The sequence below is a fragment of the Coffea arabica genome, chromosome 10c (genome assembly GCF_036785885.1).
Source record: "Coffea arabica cultivar ET-39 chromosome 10c, Coffea Arabica ET-39 HiFi, whole genome shotgun sequence".
Classification (NCBI taxonomy): Eukaryota; Viridiplantae; Streptophyta; class Magnoliopsida; order Gentianales; family Rubiaceae; genus Coffea; species Coffea arabica.
In genome coordinates, this window is record NC_092329.1 from 19,552,885 (window position 1) to 19,579,793 (window position 26,909).

Genomic DNA, 26,909 nt, shown 5'->3' on the forward strand with positions numbered 1-26,909 from the left:
AACAAGAAGTTTCATCAGCATACATTTTGAGGAAGGCGGCAAAGCACTCAAGCAAACTTTGCCAATACAAGACGAAGGCAGAGGCAAATTTGCTCAAAATCAGAAGGGGCCGTTCATTGTCCAAAAGGTATTACCTAGCGGAACACTTATTTTGGCAGAAATGAATAGGCGAACATTCCCTCAACCCATCAACTCAGACGTGTGCAAGAAGATTTTCATTTGATCATGCAAATTTTCTTTAGAAATTCATACAAATGGCGAAATGCAAGTCAGGCCATCTTCTTTTACATTTAAAGCATTTTATCCCTACTTGTCCCCTTTGAGCCATCAGAATTGACAAATTTTCGTTTGGCAGCCCTTGAGAATTGCAAACCCCACACTGGGGTAAATTCATTTTGAAAAGAGATGATCAGAAAGAAAAGGAAAACCCCACACTGGGGCAAATTTATTTTTGAAAAAGAGATGAAAAAAAAAGAACCCCACACTGGGGCAAATTTAGTTTTTGAAGCAAAACGCAAAAGTGAGGAAAATGCAATGAAAAATACAAAGAGAAAGAATTCAATCAAACTGGGGCAAATTTTCCTCAGTTTCATTCAAAATTGGAGATGATTTCAAATGATGCAATCTCAGGTTATTTCACCTCTCATAAGAACAAGTTGCTTTCAAACCTCAACTTTTCTTGAAAAACACTCCACCTGACCTCATTACAAAGCCCAAAGTCCTGGCTTTTGTCATTTGTTGTATTTATATTAGGAAATTTGTCAATCAACTGGCAAGTGATGCCCATAATGCCTTCACCTAATCTCACAAGGGAAGTGCATTTTACTGATGCCAGAAATCTTTAACTCATATTTCTGAGTCGATCATGGTCAAGATAGTTCATTGTTCTTTAGGTGAAAACCTGAAAGGGCGCCTCAGAAAAAAGAAAAGGAAAAAAAAAACAAAAACAAAAACAAAAAAGGGTGGGGACAACCTTGGTGAAAACCCGAAAGGGCGTCAAGGTAGGGTTCTGCAGTGAGCGAACACGAGGAGGAACAACTGGTGACTTGGTTCATTGGGATTTCTCCTCATTTTTGTCATACTTCTGCCAATATTGAATTCCAGAACAAAGATATCCAGAGAATTGAATATGACATCTGTTGGCCGAAAGCTGCGTCACTTTGTAAAACATCTTTTCTGCAAAATACATTCTTATGAAACTCATTTTTCTCAAGTGCTTGTATTCATGACATTTTTAAGCGCAGTTGTTTGTGTTTGCATTCTTTTGCACATTCATTTCTGCATGACATGTGAAATTACATTCTTTTAGTCATCGAATTTTGGCAAATAACAACCCCCATGGTTTATCCAAAGCATACTTGGATTCAGTCATCTTTCGGAAATGGTTGAGATTCAGCAAAGCTGATTACACAAGTTTCACAACATGGCAAAATGCATACTCGGTCAGTCTGGGAAAAGCAGAAACGTTTGGAAACGACAAATCCAACTAAGTCAGATGCCGCAGCAAAAGTTGGCAAAGACATCAAAAGACTCATGTTTACACGATTCTCAAGGCAAACCGGATCGAATGATGGTGGCAAGTCCATTATTTCTTCTTTTCTTGCAGGAACGTTGCATTTACAAACAAAAACAACCACACTTCTTTTCGCACCTAAATCGACGTCAGAAAAAGCTCCCCAATAAGCAAAAACGAAGTGATAATTTGGCAAAACTTGATCATAAGAAATAACATCAGCTATCGCTTCAGCTACAGAGATCAAAATCTCCCTCTTGGTACAAAAGTTTGAACTACTCCCAGGTAAAAGCTCAATTCATTGTTTAAATTTCCCCAGTGAAATTCCGTTTTTACATTCCTGTCTCGGGTCAGTCCCGATTTTCAATTTCTATCCCGTGGGTCTATCCCATTTACATTTCTGTCCGGGTCTATCCCGTGGGTCTATCCCATTTACATTTCTATCCCATTTACATTTTCGTCCGGGTCTATCCCATTTATATTTCTGTTCGGGTCTATCCCGTGGGTCTATCCCATTTACATTTCTGTCCGGGTCTATCCTCTGGGTCTATCCCATTTACATTTCCGTCCGGGTCTATCCCATTTGTATTTCTGTGCGGGTGTATCCCGTGGGTCTATCCCATTTACATTTCTGTTCGGGTCTATCCCGTGGGTCTATCCCATTTACATTTCCGTCCGAGTCTATCCCGTGGATCTATCTCATTTATATTTCCGTGCGGGTCTATCCTGTGGGTCTATCCCATTTACATTTTCGTCCGGGTCTATCCCGTGGGTCTATCCCATTTACATTTCTGTCCGGGTCTATCCCATTTACATTCTTATTCGGGTCAGTCCCGTTTTAAATTTCTTGTTCGGGTCAGTCCCGTTTTAAATTTCTGTTCGGGCCAATCCCGTTTTAAATTCCTGTTCGGATCAGTCCCGTTTTAAATTTCGTATAGGGGTCAGTCCCCATTTCTAAAGCGTCCGTTGTTCGAGACGTTTTCGCCGCCAAATAACACATGTGAGTATTTGATGTCTATTTTTTTGTCTCAAATTTTTTCAAAACTCAGACAAAGAGGGGCAAACTGCAGACACCAAAATTTTAGTGTAATTTCATTTATTATTTATTTAGTTTTTATTTGTCGTGTTAGGTTTATTCACTTTTTAGTTTTTAGTTTTTAGCTTTTTATTTTATTATTATTTTTAAGTTTTAGCATAGAATTTCTCGAAAAAGAAAAAGAAAGAAAGAAAAAGCATTCAAAAAATATACTTTAGTTGTTTTTTATTTAAATTCAACGTTTTCTTGAAAAAAAGAAAGAAAAAAAAAAAGAAAAGAAAAAAAACGATAAAAATGAAAAATGAAGAAAAGAAAAGAAAAATGAAATATCGCAACTTTGTTGTTTATTATTTTTGTCCGATGTTATTTAAATTGTTGTTTTTTTTACTTAATTTTATTATCAATTTTGTTAAATTACTATTCAAAAAAAAAAAGGACAATGTGCCGTGCATGCAGCAGCGGCAAAAAAGGATGTGATTTTTACGGGGAGATTGCTGGAAGATCGGAGGGCTGGAAATCTTGGTAGAAACCAATCCCTTATCCTCACCTTTGAGGTGAGGGTTTAGGGATTGGGGGTTCCTATAAAAAGGATGGCCGCAGCCAGGAGAGAGAGGACAGAGAGGTTGACGGCTGAGAGGGGGCTGGGAGTTTTAGCTGAAAGAAAGAGGAGCCGAGAGGATTTACGAGGGATTTAACAGCAAGGGTTTGGAAAAAGGGCAAGAAACCAGAGAGAGAGCTGGTGCATGACGGCGGACAAAAGAAGAATAAGCAGTGAAAGGGATAGGAAAAAGGGAGAAGAGGATAGGGGTGACGGCAAAAGGGGAGAGAGCGAGAGAGGTGGCCAGCTGAGAGTTCTTCGACCGAGTGAAGGGCGACGGTTGAGAGGTTAGAGCAAGTGGGGCAGAGGTTGAGGAAAAACAAGAGTAGAGAAACAGTGAGAGGGGACATCCGAGGGAAATTTGAGGGGGAAGGAGAATCCAGTAGTGGTTAGGGCTTAGGAAAAAGAAAGAATGCAGCTTTGAGAAGGAAAGAAACTGTGGAGAGAAAACCAGAAAAACCAGAGTGAAAAGGAAAAAGTTTGGGCAGGAGGAAGTCTTTTGGGAAAGAAAAAGGAGAAACGCCGTTGCTGTTACATCCAGCGTTCTACTACAGCCGATTCCACCACCTCAACTCTTTGTCACTGCCACTGCCCGACAAGCGTCATTGCCAACGGCGGATTTGGTAACAAATCCTGGGATAGTTGAGGTAAAATTGATTGCCGCATCCTCTTGCCCTTTTTGCTTTGATAGTTGGTTTAAGGCTTCTACCATATTTGCATATGATTAAAATGATGAATTGTGTTCAGGTTTTGGGCTTCATGATCTTGGGTCCGTCCAAACTTTTGATGTTGTGTTAATGTATTTAGTTGATAATGAAACTCAGTCATTGGTGGGAGTTCATGGTCGTGCCTTTGTTTCTTTTTGTGCATGAAACTGGAATGGGGTAGCTTAGAGCCATGGAATGTTTGATGTTGGGGTTATGTGTTTTGGTCCGAAGCTATAGAAAACAGGCTAGAACGTTTGATGGGTAGATAAATTTCTATGGCTTTTAGAAAGCTTCGGTCAGATTGCCTGAAATTGTTTTTGTTGAAAATGCATGCTGTTGGACCCTCCCTACTATAGTTCTCCTGGTTTGCATGATCAGCTTTGTGAAATGTCAGTTGTATAGAATGCTTAGCTTTGTTTTCAAACTTTCTTTGTTGTTTTCTTGCAAGTTTCTGGTTTGTTATAGCAGTAAACATTATCATGCAAATGCTGAAACATGAGCTGATCCAAGTTCAGATCCCTCTGTTGCATTTTATATTCAGTTTTCTTATTAGAATTTCCAAGAGATAAATCCTTACATTTGAGTAATGATTAGCAATATGGGTAGGAAACTATAGCATTGAGTTTTGGATGGGCAAGTCACTAAGCATTCATTCCTATTACTTTGCATGATCATCTTTCGGTTTGCAGCAGAAAATTGCAGCAAACTTCATTTTTGCTTGTTGTGTGTTTTAGATTGTTTGAAGGGTTTGATTTGCTTGTTGCTGGAAGTGTTTGATGTTTGAACGATAGTTGTTTCACATGCTACTACATCGGATATCATGGAGTTATATTGCAAAGCTTTGTTAAGTGGCAGATGATCTAACAACAAGTTGGCCAGCCATTTTTGCATGAAAATTCTTCCAATTATTTGCATTGTTAAGGGATGTTTTGCCATGTTTAAATTGGAGTAATTTCAAAGCTATTGTATGAATCTGCTTTGCTGAAATGGTGGAACCTTGTGCATGAAGATGTGCAGCAGAATCTTGCCGAGAGCTTCATCAATTGCTGAAGCTCTATTGTAAAATGTTTGCCCACGTAGCTTGCATGAACTTGCATGGAAATTTTCTTAAAATTGCACCTTGGCCTCTAAGCTTCCCTTTATTTTACTATGGCTCAATTATGTTTTAATTTCTTGCAATCAGATCCTAAATTAATTGCAATTTGAATCTTTACTTGGCCCTTTCTTTACTTGTGGATCTTTAAGTTCCTAAAATGTTTCAATTGGCTTTGATTGATTGGTTAGTGGTTGCTAGTGGGTCCTTAGTCATTTTTCTATTTTAGAAATTTGATCAATGATTCACTTTTGCTTGGAAATTATGCATTATTTGACCATTTTTAAGTTGCAATTGAGGAAGGATTCGATGACTTGGTGGATTCAAATTAGCTTATTTACATTTTACCGCTAAAGTGATGCATTAATCCTTTGTTTTGATGGTTTTAGCTCAAGTTATCTCTTTCTTTGGTGACTATAGCCCAAGTTAAGTTTTGTTCACTTTATTAGCATCACAAACGAGGGAGGTATAACTTCTTTTATCCTTGTTTTGTCTTCCCTATATGATCCAACGTGCTAAGTGAGAATTGCATGTCTACTTTGCTTTCCTTGCCTTTCCTTAATTCCTTTCATTTATTCATTTGCTTTTGCTTTTATTAAGTTATTCTTTATGGGGTATGTGTACACTTCTTGGCTTGTAATAGATAGGGTTTGGAGAGCATTTTTGTCCATTTTTCCCCTTCCCCTTTTGTTTTTAGTTAGCAATGTAATAGGTTCATTAGCTTGATTGCTTGCTTTTGTTGCTATGTGTTAATTTGCTTTATTAGGCTCTTACATTTAGTCGAGCATGCTAAGTGTTATGTGCTACGTGTTTATAGGTGATTGGCATGTCTACTTGCTTTCTATAGTCATAGATGAATGTGATGGATGAATGCACGTCACCACACTAGTCCAACGCTAGTTGTGGCTCATTATCCCGTTTTCCACTAGTCCAACGCTAGTAGGAATTCATAGAAAGGGCTAGTCCAATGCTAGACCCAATAGGCCGTCCCCCCTTGCTAGTTCATAATCGCATGTCTGACTACATTAAATGCATTTTTTTTAGTTTTCTAGCATTTGGCATGCCCCTCCAACCCTTTTCCCCTTCATTTTAGGTTTTGCATCTTCATGCTAGTTATAGGATACATTTGCTTGAGAGTCCCCTTTCGGTAAGGGAAACGAGCGAGTGTGGCTGCAAAATAGCCTTAGCACGCTAGTTCTTCCTTCTAATCAAAGGGAAAATTAAAATCACAAAGTTAGGGGTCATTCCCGTACCCAACTTGATGCATTCCTCTAGGTTCATGCATCTTCATTTTACCATATCACTTTCTCTTTTTTTACACTTTCTCACTATTTATATTTTTTCTCACTCCACATGCCATGTTCACATATTTCTCTTCTTTCCCGATCACTTATTTTTCTACCTCACGAATTGCACCAAATTGCACTTATATATTTACTACTATTATACTATATTTTCATCCACTTGCACACATACACTTTCATTTTCTCAAATTGGCACACTTGCACTTTTCTTACATTTGCACACATAGACTCATACTTGAGTTTTCATTTGCATTATTCGTGATTTCTATGAGGGCTTTCCTTACTGGCCACCACAATTCATGTGGTTGGGACCAAAAGCCTCATAAGAAACATTTTTAGATTTAGGATTGCATTTTCGCATCCATTAGTCATATCCAACATGCAACACATACTTTGGGTAGAAGAATTAGGAAAAGTAGGGCTAAGTCACGCAACTAGCTTTGATTAGGGTAAGGGAGTGCCTTAGGCTTTGCCTTTGCCTTCTCCCTTATCAAATGTGACCCCCGATCCCTTTCTTTGGTTACGTAGACCTAAAAGTTCTTTAAAAAGGGTTTGATTACTTTTCTTTCAAAAATTCACTTTTTGGGTGACTTGATACACCCTAACTCTATACCAAGTGGCGACTCCAGTTTTCATTCAAAAAACACTTTTTAAACTTTGTTTGGCCAAAACCGTCGCATTTCACAATCCCACGGCCTTTTATTTTCACTTTCGCACACGTTCACATACATATTTCACACACTACTTTCACATCTTCAAAAAGTGGGGCGCGACAGCTATCACAACACCAACAAACTAGTATTCCTACCCTCTTCCCAGGAATACCATACTATAACTTGAATATGTTGAGATTTTCAAAATGGAAAATATAGACTTGTGCTATCATAGTTTGTAGCTGGATCAGACTCCATCGTATAGGGGCTATGCTACCTTCATACTTTCCTTTTCCGTAGTTAGATTTTTTGGAAAAACATCTTTCATGTCTTTTGAATAAGACTGATAGAAATGAATCAATGTGAAAATAAAGAAAAAAGAATCAAATCGCACCGTCTTTATAAAAGGTAAATGCCTCTCTTTCTCCTAAAGTTGCAAAAATTATTCGTAATAAGATATTGGCCACAATCGAAAATTTCCATTTATTCATGATCTAGGCATAGATAGCAATCCATTGTTTAATTCTTCTCATGACCACTCATGAGAAAATGATCCTACTAAAGAAAAGAATTGTACAGTATGAAATAATATAAAAAATTTATTGAAAAAAAAAGATATGGACCTTTTCCTTTCTTCCAATTCTTCCTTTTTTGAAAGAAATCAATACTTCCCATTAACCATGATCTATAAGAATGAGGCTATCTACTGCATTTAAACATGTTTGCATAGGCTCGTGTATAGATTTACATTTAATGATCCCAGGGCTTTCACTTCAACACGTCTTCACTCATGATCACTTAGAGCTCTTTTTCCATCAATAGGTACTCCCAACGTGTCGACCACACGCCCTAACATAGCCTTTCTTGCAGGAACATCCATCTTGAGCCCAATCCCATTTTTCTAAACAAAGGTTCAGAAAGTCAAAAAAGGATAGGTACAGGGACTCAATGGAAGCTATTCTAACGAATAGAGTTGGTTACATTAGTAGAGAAATCTTTCCATCTAAAATTCCAAAAGAATAAAGTGAAGGATAAACGTACATATATGTATTGAATACTATATCAAATGATTAATGATGATTTGATTGAATTTGAATTTTTTATATAAAAATGAAAGAATTTGTGTGAACAGATTCCACAATGAAGAAAGAATCAAATATTCATCGATCAAATGATTCATTCCATAGTTTAATAGATGGGAGGTTGGGTTGCAACCTTCTTTGGTTGTGATTGGAGATGATGGGATAGGGCAAAGAGGGGTTTGGTAGGGGAAAGGAAAGGGAGAAGGGAAGAGGAAGGAGGGGAGAAATAGGGAAAGAGGAGAGAGAGAAGGAGGAAAAGGGGAGGGGAAGGGGGTGGTGGTAGCGGTGGAGGGAAATGGTGGATAATGGCGGAAATGAGTGGTGATGAATATTTTTTACTTTATAAAAAAAACTCTAATAAAATTTTAAATTTTAAAAATACTCTAATAAACAACTACAGTAAAATCTTTTCATATACAATGTTATAGTAATTTTTTTGAAAAACAATACCAAAAACACCTAATATATATGGAGTCTTTGTTATACGGTAAAATAATATATCTTGGAATTTTTTTTAAGTTTGAAGGATTGGTTGTAGTCTTCAAACTCATGATGGTTGTATGATATTTTAGATGTTATAAAATAATCCGAACAATGCTAACAAAATTGAAGATGTAATTTGAATAAGCTTGAGTCGTGTTAAGTAGTACTGTCCTAAGAAACTATTTCAGAAAGTTGAAATGTTTTTACAGGATTAAACAAGTATTTTTCTTGTAAACAAGAAAGAATGGAAATAGCAAATATTGTATAACCCCAATAGAGAAGCAAAAAAAAGAATAGAGAGAAGAAAGAGGAAAGAGTGAGCTATTAGAAAAGTTCAACTAGAGTTTTGCGTTGTGAATGTGCTTTCTATATTAGGAGTGGCTGGTATTTATAGACTGCAAAAGTAATGTTAGAGTAAAGATAAGATTAAAGAACGTTGCTGGAGGCAGATTTTTCGTAATTGACATCTTATCTGTTAAGATGAAAATCGTGTGGTGATTAGCATTTATTTTACCAAATGTGCAGGAAATTAAGTCATGGAAAGAGTCAAAACTCTATCTATAAGATAAAATTCGTGATTTCACCGTAAAGTAAAATAAAACTTAAATCTAGGTAAGAAACTCTTGCAAAAATAGATAGAAGCCAAATTAAACTAGACCGTGCTTAACTCGCACGCAGGGGGCAACTCTATTAGTTTGCACTGAATAGGCCCGACTCAACTTCCTTCTCATGCATGAGTCCACACTAGTTACCAACTTAACACAAGTCCAATAAGAAGGTAAACATTATAAAATGATTGGAGTCTCTTTATTTTTTCAATGTGGGACAATTCTTTTGAAATATGCAATTATTTACAACAATTTCCTTCCTATTTCAAAAGATTTTGGATGAAAGTGTAAGTATATAAAAATTGATCTGATGGATTTGTTTGGGTGTAATGTAATTAGTTTGATGTCTTTTGGACTATATACCAAACTTAAATTGACAAAATATAACCTACAGAATTATTGGTGAAATATGAATTTCTATAAACCAACAACTCTTGTTGTATGACAAAGATTTTATCAATCATATTGCATCTCACAATTTGCTGTCCAATATGGTTTTGCATTTTTAAGCTGTGCGCCTACCTAGTTATTCATAAGACCTCTTATAGGAGCGGCACCACTCTACTCTTATATAGGTGAGTTCATCAAGTGTATACTGCTTAAATACACTATCATAAAGGAATATGAATTAATTAAGAGTTTTAAACTCAACTTCATAGCTACTAGCAGTTAAAGCACTTACCTCAGAAGCGACTTAAATTCAAAGTATTTTACAGTCAACATTGACTTATTATTACCCATATGAACCTACTTCATAGGATTCCCAATCACATAGGATGGGTTATCATCTCTATGGACAACTCGTTGGCCTAAGTCCATTTCCTTTGTAGTTTGAAAAATTAATTTTCTTCCTATAGGCTTAGTCAAAGGATCGGCTAAATTCAACTTTGACTCCGCAAAATCAATGAAAAGTATTCCATCTCTAAGTAGCTGCTTTATGACATCATATTTTAACTTCGTGTGTCAACTTTTACAATTGTAGGACTTGTTTTCAGTAATAGCAATCACCGCTTGACAATCACAATGTATGGATACAGGAAGCAACAGATCCTTACTTGGAGGAATATTGGCTAAGAAATTTCTTAACCAATCAACCTTAGAACCAGCTAGTTCCAGAGCTATAAATTCTGATTCTGTAGTTGATCTAGCAATTATTGTCTGGTTGGCTGATTTCCATGTTATTACACCACCACCAAAAGTGAACACATAACCACTAGTGCATTTGGTCTCATTTAAATCAAAAATCCAATTAGCATCACTGTAACCCTTTAATACAATGAAAAATCCACAATAGAGGATACCATAATTCATGTTACCTCTCAAATATTCCATTAGTCAGACTAATGCAAAATAATGTTCACGATTGAGATTGTGAGTATATCAACTCAGTCTACATACATCATAAGTTATATCAGATCTTACGAACTTAATCAAATGCATCAGACTCCTAATAATCTAAGCATATTTAGACTAAGCAACTAGGTCACCATTATTTTTCTTTAATTGAGTGTTAGCATCATAAAGCGTGCCCACAGGTATCACATCAAAAATTTTTCACTTCCTAAAAAATCTCTCTGTATAATGTTCTTGTGACAACATTATATCATCACTTCTTCTTATTATTTTAACACCCAATATCGTTTTTGTTTCACCCAAATCTTCCATATCAAAATTAGAATAAAAAAATATTTAGTACTATTAATAATATTTAGACTTGTACCAAATATAAGCATGACATCTATATATAAGCTAATTATCATATATTGATCATTTACAACTTTAGTATATACACATTTATCCACTTCTATAGATAAAAATTGTGAGAACCCGTAAATTTTTTATTCTAGGCTTTATTTTATTTATTTGCACGCCTTTTATGCATTTTCTTTATTAGGAAAATTTTCTAAATAATTTTTATGAGTAAATATAGTTTTTAGATGATTTTTCTAGTACCAGTTAGTTTTTAAAAAATTAAGAGCGTATACCGGACGTGGGACCCGCTAGTGCGGAAAGTTCGATAAAATTCGGCCAATTAGGTTAAGTTTGGGATACTGGGATTAATTTACTAGGTGCTAAGAGATAATTAGAGGTTGTTATATGGATGAGAGTGGAGAGACAAAAGGATAACCATGTATTAATTATAGTGACAAGTGTCACTTGGAGAACTAGTCTTACTTTTTTACCACTATTCATTACTTTACCAAATAAATAAAAAATTGACCCAAAAATCACTCAAAATTCCAAGCTCATAGCCAGCCCTCTCTAAGGGAGAAAGAAAAGAAAACTCTCCACTTTCTTAGCCCCAATCTTGTTCAATCTTCAATTCCAACCGTTTAATCTTCAAATTACTCCATAAAACCTCTTAGTTTAGTGGTATTAAGGTTGGTTGTGAAGTGGTTTGGAGGAGCAAGGTGCTAAATTGGGTCTTTTCTTGGGTTTGCAAGGTATGTGACCAAAGAACCTTTCCTTTGATCCTAATAATGCTTAATTAGTGACTTATGTGAGATGAAGTGATGATTTTAGGTGTTGTTTCATGATTTTGGTAGAAATTGGTGAAGTTTTATATTTATTTATGATTTTTCTGTTTTCATATGATTAATATTGTGTGGCCATATATAATGGTCTAGTATGGGTTAGAATGAAGCTTTGGTATGATAATTGTAATGATTAGTGGAAAATTTCTGGTTTGAAGCAAAAAATTCCAGAATTAGGGTTTCTATTAGGCCTGTTCTGCCCGGCACTGTTTCCCCTAGTTAGAGGTCGAATTAGCCTTGTATTAAAACATGAAAGTTGTAGAGGATGATATTTTATAGTTTCCTGCAAAATTTAAGGCCAATCTGAGCAGCGTAGCCTATGAAAAGACTGAAATACCCCTGCTGCCCTGTTTCTGTCCGAAACTGAAATTCAGCTTTGGTAATTGGTTAATTTGATTGGGAATACTAATGATTTGGTTGTTGATGTCTTCTTGAGAAATATAGCCTGTATCTTAGCTTTCGGGTGGCTTTGGAATCACTTGAATTGAACTTAGGTAGCCCGAATTATGGTTATTTAACCAGAATGCGGTTTGTTAACCTGTTTTTGCGGTTCTATTGTAGTACATTGAACTTTTGACCTAGTTTCACTACAAACTGGATTGAGTGGCATTCTTCAACATTGTAGCCCTTTCTTTAAGCTTCGAAAAGGTGTATATTGTACATCCATCCGATAATCTTAGTGCTAGTGGTGCCAAAACCGCTAAACGATGTCAAAAACTGTTTTTAGGGTTTAGAGTTTAACTTCATTTCCGGACTTTCCCTAGTTCACTTTAGTACTTATACGTTTTAATGGAGCCTTATTTTTGATAGTATGTGGAATTGGTTTATGACTTGTAATCGAGTCTTATTGTGCTTGTTTGAATATTTTAGGGCGTGACGGTGATTAAAGACGCTCTTTGGGCGGAAGTTTATGACATTTCACTTGCGTGCTTGGTGAGTGTACTACTCACTTGCTTGTTACTGTGTAGCTTTGTTATATTTGAACTTGATGCCTTCAACGCTTATTTGCACTGTTGAAACTGATTAAAGTGAGGGTGTACTTGATCGCTCTCACCCATTTTGTATTATATATGACCGTTTACCGTGAAACTGAATGGTACATACAAATACTTGAATTGGTGTCATATGGACGAGTATCCAACGGCCTTACTGTTATCACTAAGCTCAACCCTATTGGTGGTCAATTGAATCGAGTCGGCAAGGGCCTGGTCGTGAAAATTGACGAGCCATGGGGACTGTTATAAGGAATCATTGAGTATGAGGCTCTTGGTTCCGGTATACTCGAGTATTACCAAATTTATAATGTATGGAGTTCGGGCTTGGTAGGGGTATGTTGGGTGGAAGGAATGGAAGTAAAGTGGGGCCTACGGTTGGTTACCTGGTAAACATTGATGGAGGGTCAATGAAGTCCGATCAAGCACACAAGCGAGGAAAGGGGCTCTTGAGAGCCGTCTGTATCCTTTTACCCATTCTATTGATGTGTATTCTTGGCTTACTTTTATTAAGTGAATTGGAATGACATGCTTTCTGCTTATATGAACTTCGTTGCCTGAGTGGTAGTATCTCACTGGGCGTAAGCTCACTCTATTCCTTTTGTTTTCCTTACAGGAATTTGAATACTTTTGGAAAGGTTATGGATGTTGGTTGCCGAGTTGAGCTTATGTAAATGTATTTTGAATAGCTCCCTTTTTGGGCAAAATCCTAAATGTATTTTGAGCTAATTATCTCCCTTTTGTTTTGTAAATTACAAACGTATGTATATAACACTGTTTAACCCTGTTTATGGGTCCTATTTGGTTTGGAAATAGTTTTCCGAGTTATATGACATGGCACCCATTATTCACCGACGGTTTGATTTGCGTTTGGGTATTTTGCGATTTCGGCTTGTGTGAGCGTGTTTTATTTCCCGGAACGTTTTAGACCGTGTTTGCCTGCACCGTTAGTCCTGGCGAGAGTTGGGCAGACAGTCCGCTAACCTCTTTGGTTCGCCTTAGGGGAAGGTGGGGCTGTCACAAAAATCCTTCTCTTATCAAAACTTAATCAAATTTCTCATACCACTGTTTAGGAACCATAAAGTGAGTTAACTAATTTGCAAACCTTATTCTCTTGTCCAAATGCAACATAACCTTCAAGTTGAGTCATATAAATTTCTTCTTCTAAATCACTATTTAAAAAGATCGTTTTAACGTCAATTTGATGAACAAAAGTTTATGGATAGAAGTTAAAGCAAATAAAATACGAATGGAGGAAATTCTTGTTAATGGTGTAAATGTACCAAAATAGTCAATATTTCATTTTTGAGAAAATCCTTTTGTTACTAAATAAGTTTTGTATTTTTCTATAGAGCCATCAAAATTATATTTTCTTTTAAAAATTCATTTGCAACTAATAGGGTTTTGTACCAGGAGCTAAATATACCAAAGTCTAGATTTTATTTTTCATAATAAAATCGATTTCATATTTAATTGCTTCTTTCCAAAACTTGCAATTAGATGAAGAAATAGCATCAAAATAAGTTAAAAGATCATTATCAATAACAAAAGTTTTGAAAATAATTTCCATAAGAAAATTCTTTTATCAGTCTTTTACTCATTCTCAATTCCTAATTAGAGGTTATTTCTCTACTTATTTCAACAAGTGCATGTGAAATTTTATTAGAAACATAGAAAATAAATTGGGATCTTACTCTTATGAAAAGAGATGTTAAACTTTTCTTTATACCTATCAAAAATCAGTTGTAGTTATAATCAACATTAATTTCTATTTTGCAAGTAGGAAAATAGCACCATCACAGTCCGTAACTTGTTTTGAGTTACAGACGCCTTATAGCCATCCGATCACTTTGGAACAAAATGTTTACCGGCTTGTCCCGTTATATAAGCAAAGCAAATCAATTTATATACTCTCCTCCCATAGTTCCAAATTTTGCCAACAGTCCCCTCAGCCTCCTCGCGTTATCAATCTCCTGTATTCACAAGCAACCTTAACCATCTTCTCCGCCTTGTATGAACAAAGCAACTGCCTTCTACCATGACTTTTGTGGCATTTTTTGCTTTCACAAATCACAATTAGTAAAAGAAAGTTCAAAATATCACAAATCAAGATTAACTTAAATTTGTTATAGAACTCAATTGGGAATCAGGGCTTGAACAAGAAAGGTAGAAAAAGTGGAGGGCAACACCAGGTTGTCACCCATACCAAACATTCTCTATCATCTTTAATTAAACCTTCTTTTCCCCTCCTACCTTCTTGTCTTCCAAATTATCCTTAGGTTTTGTGCAACCTAATTATTGAGTTTTTTTTTTTATGGTTGTGTGGGCGCCCTGATTCTTATTTCGTATGAAAATTGAATAATAAATATTTTGTGTTCAGGGCACCTAGAATGAAGCAAAAGAGGCACAGTAAGGAAGGGTGAGTGGAGGAAAGTAGACAAGGTAAAGGCAGCGGAAGCCTAGGAAAGGTGGGAAGATGGGGAATAGATGGAGAAAGGGAGCACTAAGCATGAGAAAAAGATTAAGTAAAATTGGGACTACACATAGATTAGCAATTTTTTTTTTTTGAAGGAGTATAAATTAGCAATGTTGAAAGAGTGTTTTGTGGTGTTACAAAAGCTTGTTATAATAGGTGACTGTAGGTTTGTAGATCACAGTGTCTGAGATCTAAGTATGACTCTTTGCAAATAACATCAATGGCAAGCTGCTAATGGACAACAACGACAAACCGTCGTTGTCATTCGACACAACCAGAACCATGGAATGGAAGTATCGTTGTTGTGATTGCTCCAAAAAAGTTTGTTTGAGGAGAAGCCGTACGCAGATTTGGACTAAGACATTAATTGGCAAAGTATCATTAATACAATGATAATAATTAATTATCATAGCACCCTAACAGATCTAGTCAACGTTTTTTAATTTTTTTTTTCAACACAAGGAGTATCTTAACTTTGCTAGACTAATCTCCTTGCGTCTGTTCACCCTGCCCTCCAAGGATACACAAGTGGTAGAGAAGTGACTCGAACACACGATCTCGAGACCTAACTAATCTACCCCGAAACCATCCGAGCCAATCCCAAGGCACCTAGTCAACTTTTTTCAAGCTAAACCATACATTTACAAGATTTATATGTTTCTACTTTCGTACATTTGAGTACAATAAAATAAAATACTCTTTACTATAGGGCAGAGATAAGTGTGTGTGTGTACGATTTATTAACAATTCTCAATGATTTTATTGAAAAATAAAAGAGCGCCTTTCTCCCGGTGAGAGAATGATATCTACATTAGAGAATATTGTTTGAAAAATTGCTTGTGATTTGAGAAGCCGTTGTTAGTGTACGGTAGGAGTTTTTTTTAAAAAAAATTTCTCATAGTTGAGCGCTAGTTATGTATGTTTGGAAGTAAATTGTATTTGTATGTCTCTAGTCCAGAAACTGAAATTAACAGGTAATAAAGACAAATGAGAAAAAACATTTAAGGAAACAAATAAAGAAAAAATTTCTCTAACTTTTCGTGATTTTGACACTAAAGAAATCTTCAATACGCATATATTCAAGATCCCAAAAAGATATCAGTTTCCTTGGCAGGCCATAAGAGTCCTGCTTGGAGACGAACATACCTTAAAAAAATGTCACAAACTGCAAGAACAAGAAATATACTCAACTTACTAATATAAACAAGAATATTGCTGTTAAATAGAGAACTTCATATTTCTCATTCAGCACCGAAACAGCAAAGTTTAGCTCTTTGTTACTCTCTTCTTGTCTCCTTTCTGTGCATGCTCCGGAATTATCACCAGTATCCTTGGTTTCCACCAGAAACTAATACTTTATAATACAGTTGTAACTTTCTTTGTATAATTTCTCGCACCCCAGATTAATCCTAACCCCTTCTTCCTCCAAAACCAGTGGCTAGCTTAAGCAACGGTGCATGCAAATTTCTCCTTGGGTTTTTGTTGATTTTCCTGGTCTCTTTTGCAAAAGGAGAGGATATTTTCCTAGAGTGGCATGTTGCAATCAATACAAGAATCAAGCCAATTGTCTCAGTCAATCAGCCGGTAACCTTGTGATCCCAATTCTCAGTTCTTCTTGCTGGATTTTGTTGAACTTTGAGTCTGTGATTTCTTATATTTAGGTAAGTTTTTGTTTAGTATTTCTATGTTTCTGTTGGATGAATAGGTTATCACCATCAATGGCATGTTTCCGGGACCTCTTATCAATTCTACAACCAACGACAATATTCATGTTAATGTTTTCAATGACTTGGACGAACCTCTACTCATGACATGGTAAAAGCTTTCCCTTGTTAAACATCTTTTTTATTATTTTGCATTTTTATTTGCACTATAGTCAATTATCTTTTGATTAATAAATATTCTCTGTTCTTTTCTGTTTTATATAATTTGTCTTTCTGATTCCCAACTGCATGCAAAAATGGCAAAAAAAAAAAATTTCACAATTAAGGAAAACCTAATTAATTGAGTAAATCATGGTAGTTATTTCTTAGGTACCTTTAATTTCAAGCATCATCAAATATGGTAACTCCGAGAAATACTTGGGAACTCTAACCTTTCTAAATTAGTTTACCAAGTTGCCTTCAAAAGGAAAACATGAGTTATTTAATTACGTTAAGTGCACCTAATTTACTATTCATTTGCGTCCTTTCACATTTATTTTCACCCATTATATTTAGACACTTTTTTTTAGGAAATATTAACAATTAGACCAACCAGTGTCCAATATCCATTGGACATCTATATAATGAAGCTGCATGCAGGGATAACATTTCAATTTGTGTATTTTGTAAGAATAACGAAACAAAGGCGTCAAACAAGTCCTTCTAAGTCCAATACAGTGGGGGTGAAACCACAAGGTGTGAATGCACGGTCGTTGAATAACTCAATAAATTAATTGATATTTTAAGATTGTGATTATTAAGGAGAATTTAGGAGTATAAAAGAGATAAGAACCCATGAGGTGCTCAATAAATTTGGATTTCTCTTTTGTCTAGTGAAAAGTAGGTTTGGCAATAAAACGAACAAGAACATTGCAACCCTCGACGGCAATTCACTTGGCAATTAAATCCGAACACTATGCTTAAAGTCAAAATTGTTTATTTTGTAAGAATAACGAAGCTGCATGCATGGATAACATTTCAATTTGTTCTCTCTCTTCCCCGAGGCTGCGTCTCTATCATCCGTTTCAATCCCAATTTCTTCTTTTCTTTTTCAAATAATTGTTTATAGATATAAAGGTCTTAGATAAATGCCCTAGGGCGTTCAAGAAGCTTCCTTGGTAAAAATTACATGAGGAGCTGTTTGGGTACAGGTTTATGTCATCGTCGTTTATTTCACAATTATGGTCAAATATATATATATGTGAATCTGTTTGGGGACAGGTTTATGTCATCCCACGTTGGCTTATAATAGGGGTGGTTTTATAACATTTATGAGTGAACCAATTTTGAAGCCCAAGTCTCAAAGTGATGCGGGAGGGGGGCGGGGGGAGGTTTTGGGCAATGTATTTAAATTCGGATCAAAGAGTGAACCAGAAGCTTCAAGTTTGTGGTTCGACCGGTTCAATTTCGATTCAAAAATTTTTATTGTTTATGTATTTTAGTATTAAAAATTTTGGATAAAGTTAAAATTCTTATTTTAAAAAATAAAAAATTAGTGAACTCCAGATGAACCTCCCAATCTTTACTCGTTCAACTAGTTCTTGACCAAGTTTAATTGGTTCAATTAAACTTTTAGATCAACTACTAAATCGGACCGAAAACATAACGGATTCACAGTTCAACCTATTGAACCAGTTAGCCCACTCTGATTTTCAAAGTGGGGGCTCGAGGATGAGAGCAAGTCACGGTTACACACGTTCAAAATGATTAGTATAATGATCAATCAAACAACGGATACCGATTTAAAATATGATAGTTTTTGCCAAAACCCTTTTGATTTCAGGAATGGCATTCAGCAGCGACTGAACTCATGGCAAGATGGGGTTTCCGGGACCAACTGCCCAATCCAGCCAGGAAATAATTGGACTTACGTTTTTCAAATGAAGGATCAGATTGGGAGCTTCTTTTACTTCCCCACAACAAAGTTTCAGAAGGCTGCCGGAGGATTTGGCCCAATTCGAGTCAACAATCGCATTGTCATCAATGTGCCATTTCCTAAGCCCCAAGATGAGTTCGACCTTCTCATTGGTGATTGGTATCAAGAGAGTTATAAGGTGATCAACTAAGTTCCCCAAATGTCCAAACCACATGTAATTACTAGTAAACAAACTTGCCTAATAGTATGAAAATGATTCAAAGAAAAATCCAATCATGTTTTGCTGCTTCGCCACAAGATAGAAAAATCAAAATAAAAACATAAAAAAATTTTCTCCACACTGTTCGTGCAGGAATAACCGATCTCTCTATCTCTGTGTCATTTTTCCCGGTTTAAAGGATATACTCTATGTCTCAAAAGGGGAAAGTAAGATTGATCTATGTCTCAAAAGGATATACTCTAAGAAAACTGATGCTAATTACCAACTGGAGCCTCGATTGGAGACTTCAAACAATGGGTTAGCATATTCTTATAATTATTTTTGTGTGTTTTCGGCCGTGGATTGATGAGCAGGATGTCAGAGCCCAATTGAATTCTTCAACGGCTTCACATACTTTGCCTACTTGGATGCTCATGAACGGAAAAGGTCCTTTTGGGAACCCACTTACAACAGCCCATGAATCCTTCACAGTCTCCCCAGGTAAGATTAATCCAAATTCTATTTTAATTTGAATCAGCATGACCGTTACGTTAACACTGAATGAGCAAATAAGATTTTATTTAGCCATGATTAAGATAAGAATGCACCTGCAAAAAACGGCACTAACTCTAGATATAATAAAGGTAGAAATCTCTAAAATAAAAAAGGTGGGTTATGATTTAGTTCGTGTGTGTATGTCAAATAAATTGTATGTCACTTAAATTGATATTTTCCAGATTATGTTAGACGTTTTTCAATATATTCTCTAGAATTAATTATTGTACTATTTGATATTTGGTAGCTACACAACTCATTTTTTTTTTTTATTGATTCCATTACAACTAGGAAAAACATATCGGTTCAGGATTTCAAATGTTGGCACTACATGGAGTTTCAATTTTAGAATCCAAAATCATAAAATGCTGTTAGTGGAAACTGAAGGCTCATACACCAATCAAATCACCGTGGACACTCTTGACGTGCATGTTGGGCAATCCTATTCAGTTCTTGTCACAGCTGACCAAAATGCTGCTGATTACTACATTGTGGCCAGTCCTAAAATGATAGCTGAGACAAATCAAAGCAGTCTAATTGCAGTTGGAGTGCTACATTATGAAAATTCTTCCACACCTCCAAATGGACCTCTTCCTAAGGGACCTGATCCATTTGACATCAACTCATCCATAACTCAAGCAAGATCCGTCAGGTAAATTTTTTACAACAAATTAGTGATAGAAAATCTAATCAAGGCTATGTATGAATTGCTTTTTTAAAAAAAATTATTTTTATTTGTGGATTCTATAGTAACAACTCCAAAAATAACTCTAAAAACACACAATTTTAAATACAACTTACAACAATATAAAAATACAAAAAAAAGTTTAATTACCGCCATCACCTCTCTCCTGCTCCCTCCTTCAACACTACCGCCACCATCACTCCTTCCCCCTCCTCTCTCCTCCCTCTCCCTGTTTCCTCCTTCCTCCTTCCTCCTCCTCCCTCTTCTTCTTTCTCCTCTCCCCTCCTTTCTTCTCATCCTTTCCCTACCCCACAACCATCCCATACAGAAAACTCCATACAGAAAATCATCTAATGTTCAATAAATTAAGCATTAACTTCATATAAGACTCCATACAGAAACTAATAATATTGTTCTTTGCACGTAGGTGGAATTTGACAACAGGTGCTGCAAGGCCTAACCCACAAGGGACTTTCAACGTATCTAATGTAACACTGTCCCAATCCTTTCTTCTACATGGAGGAGTAACTGCTAACCTAGATGGTTTCGTTCACTATACTGTGAACAATGTGTCATAAGACACTCAAAACACTGCTTTAAAATTGGCTGATTATGCTCTAAATGGCTCTGGTGTTTATCTTCTTGATGATTTTCCGGTCCATCATATATCACCTCTTGCTGTTAAAGGCACGTTTGTCAGAAGTGGGAACCACAAGGGATGGCTGGAAATTGTCTTTTTCAATCATCATCAGAATATAGACTCTTGGCACTTGGATGGATTTGGATTCTATACTGTTGGGTAAGTAACTAAGTATGAGTAATTAATTATTATTTAATCATTAGAATTAGCTAATCATTTGTTCAATAGAAAATGTGTCTTGATCAATTAGGTCAGACATTAAGCATGTTCTAGTTTAAAGTTAATTCTACCAACAAAAAGATGTTTTTTCCTTTTTTTTTGTTGGCCGTGGGGGGGGGGGGGGGGGGGGGGGGGGGGGGGGTTTGGATAACCATCTACTGCTGTGTTAGATGAAACAAACAGATTTGAGAAGTACCATGAAAATGCATTTTCTTACCATCGATTTCGCTTGGAAAAAGATATTCCTTAAAAACCCCGTTGAAAATGTTTTATAGTTTTAAACTAATTTTTAGACAAATTGAAGCAAACGAAAACAATGCTTTCATATTTTGAAGGTTCCATATCAATATCCGTTTGATTCAAATTTCACAATCACTATCACTATTGGTATCATAGGGTTGTCAGTGATAATGGATTTTGATGAGAACCCATAGTGTGTTTGTTAATGTGAAATGGATTTTACAATTTATTATTTTCTTTTTCATGATTTCATTTTTCTTTTCCTTTTTCTCCCATTTGTTGAAACCAGCACAGATGGTGGCATTTTTTTTTTTCATATTTTTATGTTTAAGGAGATTAAGATGGGTATTTTTACTTTTAAAGAGAATAAAATAGATAACTAAGATGATTTTCTAGTGAATGGTGGTTAATCAGAAGACCCATAGAAGAGGTCTATCATTCTCATTGATTTATTTTCATTGGCCTCAAGCAAACATTATGTATGGGTATAATTGAATTTGAAACCCATAGGAGGGGTTGAAACCCATTTATCAAACACCCCTTAGTTAACAATAATCACGCTTTTGGTCTTGTTTTCATAAACTTAATCAAAATTCTACTTCTAATCTTGGTTCTGCCCCCAAATCTCTAGGTACGGCTATGGAAATTGGACTCCTGAATTTCGTTCTACATACAATCTTTACGATCCAGTTGTCCGTTCAACCGTTCAGGTAACCTTTTTTAGCCCCTTAAACACAATCAAAATATAAAATAACACAAAACATAATTCCAATAAATTGATATTCTCTTGAATCTCTTTGGAATTCCCCTCCGAGCCTTGTAAAACAATTGGTGTTAGATGAATTCCAACAATCTTATTGATAAATTTGTTATTTTTATCTCAAAAAAATAATTCAAATAAACTTACATATGAAAAAGTAATATAAATAAATTCTCCCAATTAGTTATCAAAGATGATTGTTGCAAAAATGAACAGGTGTACCCAAAAGGCTGGACGGCAGTATATGCATATTTGGATAATCCAGGAATGTGGAACTTAAGGTCACAAAGTTTGAAGCATTGGTACCTGGGCCAAGAGCTCTATGTCAGGGTGCATGACCCTGATCCCAACCCAGCTAAAGAGCATCCTCCACCAGAAAATTTACTATACTGTGGTTAGTTTAGCAACTTCATACTAAATTTGGTTTTTTATTTTGTTTCAATTTTTTACCATCTAAATATTTGGTCTTTCTTCTTTTTTGCCCCTCTTGTTTTTTTTTTTTTTTTCTGAAATTTGTGTAGGGCTAGTGCTGGCTCCTCCTCCTCCTCCACCTGCCAATCCACAGCCAATGCCTAATCCAGCACCACCTAGTCCGCAAAAAGCTAGTGCAGCAACTTCAAATATTGGATGGTAATCATTCACAAGTTGATTCTTAATGCTAATTATAAAATGATAGTATTTTTTATTATATGGTTTAAGGGTACAAAATAAGCAGAGTAAAGAAGAGGTAAATCCACTAGAAAAACTATAACATTATTACTTACTTCCTGAATTGCATATGCAGTTATCTAAAAATTTCATTCTTCCATGCATAATAATGAACTACTGGTCTAATACTTCCCCTCTTTAAATTAGCTTCTCACAATTGAATTTAAAAGTACAGAAATTTTTTAGGACTTCAACTATTTACGATGATAATGGCTTGGATTAGACGAGGTGCGATTGTATAAGCTTACCAAATAACTCTTGATATTTAACAGTAACGTAATATCTAGAAGTAAATGTCTATTTTTTTCAAAGGGGATTTGAATTTAGAACCTCTATATTCTAGGGAAAGGTGAAGGAGACAAGTTACTAAGTGACATTTGTGATGATTTTGAAAAGGTGATTTCATTTTAGGACATCCAATAAACAGAAATATAATAGACTAGCTTTGGATTGAAGGGAGGATATATCTATATGTGATTTACTATGGTTTAGGAAGAAGGTGCATTTCTCGGATAAAATTGATTTCTATATCATTTTTCTAATATCCTCATTTGCACTTTGTCAGGTTTCTAATCGTCCTTGGCTTTCTCACGGCTCTATAGATGAAGCACTAATTGCTGCGGATAGTGATCAGGGATAATGAAACAGAAATTTTCCCATAATTGCTGCAGATTCTTTTTTTTTCCCTAATCAACTGCTAGGAATTTTAGTTGCTAATCAGTATTGATATTGGACTATTTTGGTCTCAATGACATATTCTTATGCTACTTCAAGTTCAAATTTTTCATAGTCGTTGGACAAATCTTGTTTGCTACAATTGAATCGGAAGGCATTTAATTTCTTCTTGCATATATACTAAGGCTGCAAATGTGATCGACCTTTGGCTATATATATTTCTTTTGTTTTTGCTTGAATTTTTTGATGTTCTGATCATCTGTGTAACGTAAGTTTTCTTGGGTGCTTATTCACGCAACCATTGCAGAACATTTGATGCACATTGACATGGTAGACAACGTGATTCCCATTCTAAAATATTTTCGGGGAAATACATTGTCAAAGTTGTTTAATCAGGCTGCTTGATGCATAGATTTAATCAGAGCCGTATTTAGATTCAGGTCGTCTTGATTTGATTGGTACTGTTATAAATGTGTAAAATCAATGATAATCCCTTACTCAAAATGGACTATATTGAATTATGTGTTGCTATCTTTTACACTAATCAAGAAACTTAATTCATCTCTCTTCCTTCTCTCTAGAAAAAACTCTCTAACTAAAACTCCCTTCAACTCTCCCATACGAAAAAGAACAGATTTTTTCTAATCTTTCCCTCTGAGAGGAGTCCTCTCTATAGTTTTTTTTTTCCCATTTGTGTGATTAAAATCTCTTTTAGAATTTTCTAGTAAGAATTTCTTCTCTCTTTAGGATTGTCTAGTGAGAGTTTTTTTGTGTCTTAAATTTTTTAGTGAGAGTTTTATTCTTTCCTAGGGATTCAATTCCTAATGAGAATTTTTGATATTTTTTTATTTATTTTTCTTTTATTAGATCTGAGTTTTTTTATATTTTGATTATCAGATCTAGAATTTCTTGGATCTCTTTGGCAGATCTTATCATAATATCCGGACTTCAAGCAGTTAATCAGCAAATCTGGTGATTAGAAGTATGTACAGATGTCTGTGGAGTTATAATTATTCTATCTCATTTTTTGAATTTGGAGATTTATAATGTAATTTTTATTATTCTTCAGATCTAGAGTATCCTTTATTCATATTTGTTATTTGATATCTGTGTATATTAGATGATGTAATTTCTGTCATTAGCGCAGATTTTAATGAAATTATGATGTTTTATTGAAAAAAAAGGACTATATTGCAGGGCAATACAATCTCAATTAATTCAAAAACGTAAAAATAAATATTAAAAGTCGGCTGCTTCAACCGACTGCTCATATGCAGTGCACATGCATCCACAAACCAAAAACTTGGTGTTGTATAACCTTGCAAACTGTGGGTGCTCAGAGCATGAAAAATGCATCGACTGAATTTGAAGGTTCGAAAAATTGTGCTGACAATATGTTAGTCAAATAGTATTAAAATGTTTTAGCGCCGTACTATCCCTAGAAATCTGCTTGGACTAATAACTTAATAGGGTTTATTAGCTTCAAGTGAAAGTCAATTTATAAAAGAGACAAAAGGAATCTTTTTAATTAAAAAATGATTATAGAAGACAATAATGAAGGCATGCGACAAATGAAAATAGTAAACTACCATGGGCTTGTTTGTATCCGCTTTAGGTTTTGAAAAAATTGATTAGAAAAAAGTGATTCTAGAAAATATCTAGAATCGACTAAAGTTACTTGTTAATAGATTATAAATTTTAAATTTTTTTTACTATTAGAAAATACAAAAACGAATGAAAACATCAGAAAAATTGATTGTTTTCAAGACCAGAGTGTATAATCAAGTTAAATAATTAAACAAGACCAAATCCATGAGTCTTAAAAAGGATTTGAATATTAACAGTTGAGGTTAAATAACTGAACGAGAACAAATCCATGAGCCTTAAAAAGGATTTGAATATCAATAGTTTTTAGTGATTGTAAATATGTGTACTATTTCATGCTCAATCTGCCTAGCTATAATCTTTTAAAGGGAGAAGAAATACAGTTTTGGTTCTCAATGTTCGACACATATACAAATTTAGTCCCTAAAGTTTTGACAAAAACAAATCTGATCCCCAATATTTGACACTTAGTATCTATAAAAACAAATTTAATCCCCGGCATTTTCAATTCAAAGCAAATTTAGGACAAGCGATGGACTTTTTCAATTATTGTCAGAACTAGAAACGTGTAATCATTTTTTTTTGTTAAATTAAAGTTTTAAAATAGAAGAAAAATAATATCTAACTTTGAATAATAAGAATAACTCATATGATTATACATGAATGACTAATTTACCAAGAAATTTAAAAAATGGAAATTTATTAAACTATACGGAAAATTTGAGTCTTAGGCTTTTCGCCTAGGGGTGGTAGGTATAGAAAGTGAGAATTATTGCACATGACTATTTTTTTATCAGTAATTGGAAAAAATTCTATAAATATTCTAAATTGACTTTAAATTGGATACATTGGAACCATATTTGTTCTTGTTAAAATTTTTGGAACTAAAATTTTATAGATGCTAAATATTAAAAACTAAAACTACATTTTTTTGGTCTTAATTTTAGACATTTGAAGTATATTTGAAGGACTAACAAGAATAAATTGAATGCTTTGGTTGAATGGATAAGAAAATTAATACTTAGTGACGTACCCGACCTTGATGGTGAAGTTCCATCGACTAGTTACATGTTCTGCTCTAAATTGTCCAAATCCAACCTTCGACATAAAGATAAGCAAAATATATGCAAGATTGGTAAAAAAGTTTGCTAAAACAGATTATGTTGTGATATAACTTTTTTTTTATAAAATAAAAATCAATATTATTAATAAATTAGTTGGAAATCGTCTAGCATAATTTGTTTGACAAAGCAATCTATACTAAGGACAGAAAATACATAGAACATGTTACAAATATATATGATTTGAAAAATCATTAGATTTAATAGAGTTATAAAATATAAAAGATTATGCCGTGAATCACAAATCATCAGATCTAACTAATTGCACAAGCTACTCCATAGATATATGTGCATGTCTATTATTTTAGATCTGATGTTCAACTGGTTCAAAATCAAAACTAATTATGAGATCTGACAAGAAGACCCAAAGAATTCCAAATCTAACAAACAGATCTAAAAATATTCTTAGATCTGGGAAAAAATAACAAAATTTGAACAAAACTACCACTGGAATAACTTTGAAGAGAAGAAAACTCTTATTAATAAAACATTAAGAGAGACAAAACTCTCACTAGGATATTTTAAGAGAAATTTTATTAAACAAAAAATAAAAACAAGGGAAGAGGAAGGGAGACCTTGATTTGAGGTCAAGATCTCTCTCCTTTGGAGAAAGAATAGTAGAGAGAATGGATAGGATATCCTAAGAGAGACTTTATTAAACAAAAAATAAAAGCAAAGGAAGAGGAAAGGAGATCTTGACTTGATGTCATGATCTCGCCCCTATGGAAGAAACACGATAAAGTGAAGGCAGAGAGAATGGATGGGAAGAGAGATACTAATGTATATCATGACTTTAGGTTGCGATATAACTTTAATCAATTATAAATACACCGATCCACCTGCA

The 26,909-nt window shown here is 34.9% G+C and overlaps 1 pseudogene; it reads left to right on the forward strand.

Moving 5' to 3' along the window:
• Nucleotides 1–18,497: 18,497 nt before the first annotated feature.
• LOC140015856 (monocopper oxidase-like protein SKU5) lies at nucleotides 18,498–23,420 on the forward strand (annotated as a pseudogene).
• Nucleotides 23,421–26,909: the final 3,489 nt, after the last annotated feature.